The 7,110-nt window shown below is 37.1% G+C and overlaps 1 long non-coding RNA gene across 1 annotated transcript in view; it reads right to left on the bottom strand.

Annotated features, from left to right (window-relative positions):
• Nucleotides 1-470: 470 nt before the first annotated feature.
• The window catches only part of LOC104876456, a 24,465-nt gene continuing 17,825 nt past the window's right edge, over nucleotides 471-7,110 (bottom strand). The window contains exons 5-6 of the long non-coding RNA XR_784341.2: nucleotides 657-714; nucleotides 471-562 (exon numbers count right to left, since the gene is read on the bottom strand). This is a non-coding gene — a long non-coding RNA (uncharacterized LOC104876456). The remainder of the gene's footprint in view (nucleotides 563-656; nucleotides 715-7,110) is intronic.

The following is a 7,110-nucleotide window of genomic DNA, read 5'->3' as shown; positions in this document are numbered from 1 at the left end:
TGCTTGGAATAATGGAGCAGGAGTTCCTTTTCTTTACAAGGCAAACACAAACTTTCACAAATGGCTGTGCTAAGGGCACAAATACACGTAATGGTTATATGGGAAAATATTCGTCACCCCCTTAGTCCTTACGCCTGTACATGTACACATGTTGTCTGTTACATAAAGGAAAAGTGTGTATTCTCTGGCTAATTCAATAGAAGCAATGCATAGTATCTGACCCATGTTAAAAGCTATTCTTTGTCTTCTTTTTTAAAAGATGGAACGTTTTTATTGTCATACCGAGAAAGCTAGTTTTTTTCTTTTCTTCTTTCTTAAAGGAAAGGGATACAAGGAAGGTCAAAGCAACAAAACATACAAATTCCTTAAATTGCTTTTGTTGTTTGTTTAATTCTTTTGTACACACAGCCACAGAAGTCCTCTGCAGAAATATCTCACATTAAAAACCCTTTCAGACTGTTTTTGCTTTGTGTAGGCGGTTACGAGTTTGAGTATTCACAGTACTTACTGTGTTCTAGGCTGTTCTGTTTTGTTCTCATATGATATGAAGAGGAATTCTAACCTGCATCAAGAAATATAAGGGATGACATTCAGATGCAGACAATTCAAGCTCTCCCTAGAATGGGTTCTGCTATGTTCAGGCACTGGCAATGCACCTGGGTTCCATGCTTGGCTGAGTCCTTGGTCACAAGTAGAACACAAGCTTTGAAGCATCTGTGGGTGAGATTTAGGTTTTTATTTCAGTCTCTTGGGCTATCAGATTTTAAATATTAGTATTTGGCTTAATTAGTATTTGGCTTGATGAAAAGACAGTAAAAATAGTAGAAAACTCTGTCATCAACACAAAGATACACTAGACATTTGGCTTTGTGTTCGGGTCATTGTAAGTCTTCCTTTTGTGGATTATGTTAAAGCTGTGGGAGTGAAGCACATGTCCACTGTTTCTAGGACAGTTATGAATACACACAGATTTTCAGAAGAAGGAATTTAGATATTTTCCCATTGTTGAGATTTTTGAAAGTTTTTTTCAGAAAATAAAGGTGGTAGTACAGACTAAAGAGAATTCCAAGGCATCTTATTTAGAAGTTTAGAGATAAATGTGCCAAAGTGTTGTATCTCAATGATAATGTCTGTCCCTTCCTTCTAGTCTGTACCAATCCACGGAGTTCTTAGTACTATACCAGGTATTTGAGTGAACCACCCATACAGAGTGTTTGAGTGAACACTGAATTTTGGAGGTAGGGATTTTACATATCCCGTTCATGGCCATTTCTTGGTTTTTCAGAACTGTCTCTCTTCTACAGACTCCACTCCAGCAACTCAGCTGTGCTAACTGTGAAAAGCATTAGGGTTCTCTACTTTTCTATTGCTCCAGCCTGCCTCCATATGCCTACTGTCCCTGAGAGATGCACTTGGTACAAGTGTGCATAGACACACAGCAGAGATTTGGGAATTTCAGTATTTTCTTTCTTATTCCTCTACTTGTCTCTGCACCTCCACAACAAGGTAGATGCCCTCCACAAATAATTATTAAACACAAATTGTATGACTAGCTCTGCTTTATAGACCCTGGGACACAGCAGAAAATGAAGAGTCCTTGTCCCCACAGGGTCAGTTTTAGTTCTAATTAATGCCTTTTATTCCCCTGCCTTTTAAAATTTCCCTTTGAGCAAGAAGAAAGAATTAAATGTTTTCCAAATGAGGTTTTCCTTCAACTTTTCTCTGCTGCTTCATTTCTCCGATGCCACTTCATCAAGCCTATGCTCCAGCCTACAGTCAACTTTCTGACTCTCCCAGTCCACGCCTGCTGCTAAGACTTTGAAGGGGCATTTTAAAAGTTAACATTTATTGTTCTCCTTTCATAAGCTTTGTAAAGTGCTCCATATTTACTCTTTCACTGAATCCTTTCAAACATTTTATGGGTGAATAAACTGGATTTTAAAGCAGTTATATTTTTCTTGCTCAATAGGTAGGTCTATTTAAATTTTGACCCACTAAATAGGTTTTGACCTATTAAAATATTATCTATTCTTCCAGTTCAATCCTTAACTCACCTTTGAAATTTACATTTCTATGCATCATCACTGACATTCCTAATTTACTATGTGTGTCACAGATATTTTCCTATTAGATTGTAATCTTCCCAAGCATAAGGGGATAGCACAGCTCATTTCTCTGAGGTGGGATGGCCAGGTAAGATGTCACTGAAACATGACTAAGTTTGTCACTGAAACATGACTAAACATGTCACTGAATGACTAAGTGGGAGACAGCTGTGGAAACAGAGGAGAAGCATCCCAAGCACAGTGAAAAGCAAATGCATAGATTCTGTGTGAGGCCATTCTGCTCAATGAACAGAAGGTGAAATGGCTAATGTTAGAGAATGATAATAGTAGAAGACGAAGTCAGAATTGTTAAGAAAAAAATGATTTGAATAATGATCAAGATAAAGAAAGCCTAAGTAATCCTTTTTTAAACAAAATTCTAGAAAATATTACAAGAAATCATGAGAACAGAGATCCCTTCTATTCCTTCTTTAAAATGTCATCTATTTCAAACCTTTGCCCTTCGTCTCCTTTCTCTACTGGGTAAGGAGGAAAAAGAGTATGGATTACCAGCAAATCCTTCATAATTTTTTTTAGAAATAATAGTTTTGATCAAAATAGAATACTGAGGGGAAAAACACCAACAATTAAATAGAAAAATGGGTAAAGTACATTATTGAGCAGTTCAAACAAACAAAAACAAAAACAAAACATATATATACACACATATATATATATGTATATAATTTTCTTAAATATTTGAAACAAAATGCCCAGAATCACTAATAATAAGAGAAGTGTTAAATAAAAATATACTGAGATAATACTTTCACCTACCAGATCAGCAAAAATCCAATAATGTGACCCTAAACTCTGTTAGCAATGCTGTGAGGGAATACACTGCAACATATTGTACAGTGCAATAACCACTGCCATGGTTAGTTTTATGTGTCAGTCTGGCTAGCATGTCCAGTGTTTTGATCAAACACCAGTCTAGATGTTGCTGGAGAGGTATTTTTTAGATATGATTAAAATCTAATCAGTAGAGTTTTATTTTAAATCTGATTATCTTGCACAATATGGATGGGCCTCATATAGCAGTGGAAGCCTAGAGAAAAAAGACTGCAGTCCTCTAAGGAGAAAGCTACTCTACCTCCGCTCTGCCTTCTGACTCAAGACTGCAACATCTCCATTGCTTCTCCATAGATTTTGGATATGTCAGTTCTCTCTCTCTCTCTCTCTCTCTCTCTCTCTCTCTCTCTCTCTCTCTTTCCTTTCTTCCTACTTCCTCAATCCCTGCCCCAAACCCGTGTGTGTGTGTGTGTGTGTGTGTGTGTGTGTGTTTAGCTATCAATCTATTAATCCATGTAAACATATACGTACATACTATTGGCCTGTTTCTTGGGAGAATCTTGACTAATATTAAATACAGATAGAATTCCAGATAGTATAGCCTGCATGGTGGGAGATCTTGCAACATCTACTAAATAATAGATCCACTTTTCCCAGGATGGAAATGAGACATCTCCATGTCTCTCAATGTCTTTTGTTTTAAATAATATATTCAAAACAGCTAATTATTATATGACATGAAGTTCTAAGCATAAGACCTCAACTGGTACAAGATTAAGACTTGCTACTGGACATCACTGAGGAAGTCTCTTGACTTTCATATTTTGGTAGTTTCATCATTACTACCAGCATACTACAGGTAGATACAAAAATATCAACGTTACACTCTGCTTGACTTGCAGTAACGTCCTATGTTATGTCCTAAATCATCCCAATGACTTTCTTTCAGTACTTTCATGTGGCGAGTTTATACCTGTGTCCTGTACACACAGACAGACCTCTTTGGAAGAGTCACCTTTATTTCTCTCCGTCTCAATGTCATACCACAATACCTTCCCACCACCTGTTCCTCCATCTAGTTAACTTACAGTCTTCCTCCAAACAGTTTTTGCTAATGTTTCTGATCAGGTCAGCACTAGATGATGATGACATTACTTTTATCTTCCTTTCTTCTTGTCTGCCTCCTTCTCATTCATTCATTCAAAAATATTGAAGTACCTACAATTTTCTAAACATGGTTTTGTCCCTGAGGATGCTTTTTCTTTAGGGTTGTCATTGCCTTAAAAGTTAGTGAGCAACAGAGACCAAGTCCTTGTCTTCAGAAAATTTACATTCTCTGAAGACTTGGAGAGAGATGTGAACAAATAAACAAATGGACATGTACTGTGATGTCAAATAATGATAAGTGATAGAATGAAAATAAAACAAGGTCAGAGAAGGATGCATGATGGAATTACCATTTAAAGCAGGGCAGGCAGGGGAAACTTCTCTAGGGAAGGGACATTTGAGCAGAGACCTGTATGAGGTGGAGATGAGCCAGAGGAGGAATAGGAGTCTGGGGGACGGATATTCTCGGCTAAAATACAAACAAGTACAGAGCTCAAAGATAGGAACATGGATGACATGTTTAAGGACCAGCAGGATGCTGCTGTGGCGGAAGTTCAGTAAGAGGAGAGTAGTAAAGGTGAGTTTGGGCGGGGGTAGCCAGGGGTTTGATCATGTGGGGCAGTGCAGGCCATGTGAGACTTTATTTTTATACCAAGAGTGATGTGGAATCACGGGAGGATTTTGATCAGAGAATTGCATTGTTTGACTACATTATAAGACACTAATCTGGCAACTGTATGGGGGAAAACAGCACAGGGATGCAGAAACAAGAAAGTGACAATGACGGGAAACAGAGAGGCCAGTCGGAGGGTTCGATATTCTGATATCAAGTGAGATGGCCATGGCTTGGACCAGGGTGGCAGCAGTGAGGACGGTGAGAAGACTCAGAATCAGAACACATTTTGATAGTGAGTAAGGACTTGCTCATAAATTAGGTGTATGAAAGAGGCGTAAAAATGACTCCAAGATATTTTGCTCCATGTGATTTGCCCTAAGTGATAAAGCTACTTCCAAACTACACTTATAATTTGACAATTTGTGTGACTCCTCATTTAGCATTTCAGGAGTGATTTCTGCCCCTCAGGGAACATTTGGTGATGTCGCAAGACATGTTTGGTTGTCACAGTGGAGGAAGGGAGAGTATTTTACTGGCATCTGGAGAGTTGAGTTCAGGAATGCTGTCAAATACCCTACAATGCATAGGGTTGCCCTCATCAAAAGGTGTCAGTAGTGCCAGTCTTGAGAAATCTGTTCTAATAGTCAAGAGTTAGTTAGATTCTGTTATGGCAGAAATGCTGCTGGACACACAGGAGAAATTTAGTAAATCATTTGTTAAATTATTATGATATTTACACAAACACAACAAATAAGGTCTTAAGAGTTTTTGAAAAAAGGACTAAAAGAAGTAAATGATGGGCCAGGGATTTAGCTCAGTGGTTTTGCTGCCTGCCTTGCAGTGTTTCCATTTTTTTCTATCATTCTCTTTTTCCCCCTTCCTTCCCTTCCCCCTCCCTTATTCCCCTTCCTATTTGAACATTTTCTTCCACCTTCCCTAAGTCTATCATCCATTTTGATCCTTATCTGTGCCTTCACTTTCTGACACAAGAGAAATAATGTGGTATTTAAACGTGGTACGATACTTTTAACTCTTTCAGGAAAATACCAAGGGGAATAGCTGAGTCAAATGGAACCTCTGGTTTCAGTTTTTGAGGAATTTGCATACTGATTTCCATACTGGTTGCACCGATTTATACTCCCAGTGACAATGGAGAAATGTTCCTTTTTCCCCACAGCCTTATCTCATCAGACTTTCAGCAACAGTATTTTATGACAGAAGAAAAGAAAGCAAAAAGCTGGGCATGGTGACATGCACCTGTCATCCTGGGACTTGGGAAGCTGAGGCAGGAGGATCACGAATTTGAAGTCAGCCTGGGTTACAAAGTGAACTGTTAATAAAAATAAAAAAAGAAAAAAGAAAAAGAAAAGAGAGCAACATATCTCAGAAATTCAAGAGAATATGTGAACCAAGGACTTTATACCTAGCAAAGGCAGTCTTCAAGTATAAAGGGGAATACACCAATAGTTATCAACATGTAAGGTCCCAGAGAAATTGTCCCCATGAGTTCTTCCTAAAGAATCTACTAGAGAATAAACTTAGATGACTAAAAATGACTAGAGACACACAGTATATATACAATTACTTGAAGAACTACATAGAAGTTAAAAAGAGAGATCACAGTATATAACAATCACAAGAATTAAAAATGTCAATATAGCACAACAAACAAATAATAGGGAGGAGACACAGAGGAATGTGTAACAGAAGCTCCAGAAGGAGAAAATACATATAGGGGAGAGTAGCAAACAATCATAAAAATTAGAAAATAATGAAACCATGTTCCTGAGTATACTTTGAACATATACTTTGACATATATTTTAGATTGGAAGGGACAACTGAGTACCCAAGAACAAGATGAATAAGGGCTCAAGCCTAGACAAATCCTTGTAAAATTTCAGAACCTCGAGAGTTAAAACACAATTGTAACAGCTTTCAGCGAAGGGGAAGGATTATCTGTAATGATGTGGAAAGCAGACTGATATTCCATTTCTCACAGACAACACTGGATATCAGCAGACTGAAGTAATACCTTACAGATCTTGAGGGGGGAAATCTATATTTATTTATTTATTTTTAAAATTAATTTTGTCGGTACATTTAATCTATACAATATAATGAGACTCATGTTTGGAATTTGTACCTTTATATAATCAACCAAAAAAATCTGTATTTAGCTTACAGTTAAATATCCTTCAGTTAAGTAGGAGTGTAAAATTACCATATTTTTCATATGCACACACTTACTACTTTTATATAGGGGTTATGTGTGTGTGTATATATAAATTTTGTCGGTACATTTAATCTATACAATATAATGAGACTCATGTTTGGAATTTGTACCTTTATATAATCAACCAAAAAAATCTGTATTTAGCTTACAGTTAAATATCCTTCAGTTAAGTAGGAGTGTAAAATTACCATATTTTTCATATGCACACACTTACTACTTTTATATAGGGGTTATGTGTGTGTGTATATATATATAT

This window comes from Fukomys damarensis, unplaced genomic scaffold (assembly GCF_012274545.1).
Source record: "Fukomys damarensis isolate Sample0158 unplaced genomic scaffold, DMR_v1.0_HiC HiC_scaffold_32, whole genome shotgun sequence".
Classification (NCBI taxonomy): Eukaryota; Metazoa; Chordata; class Mammalia; order Rodentia; family Bathyergidae; genus Fukomys; species Fukomys damarensis.
The sequence above is the reverse complement of the archived record's forward strand: the minus strand, read 5'-3'. Positions and strand labels throughout refer to the sequence as shown.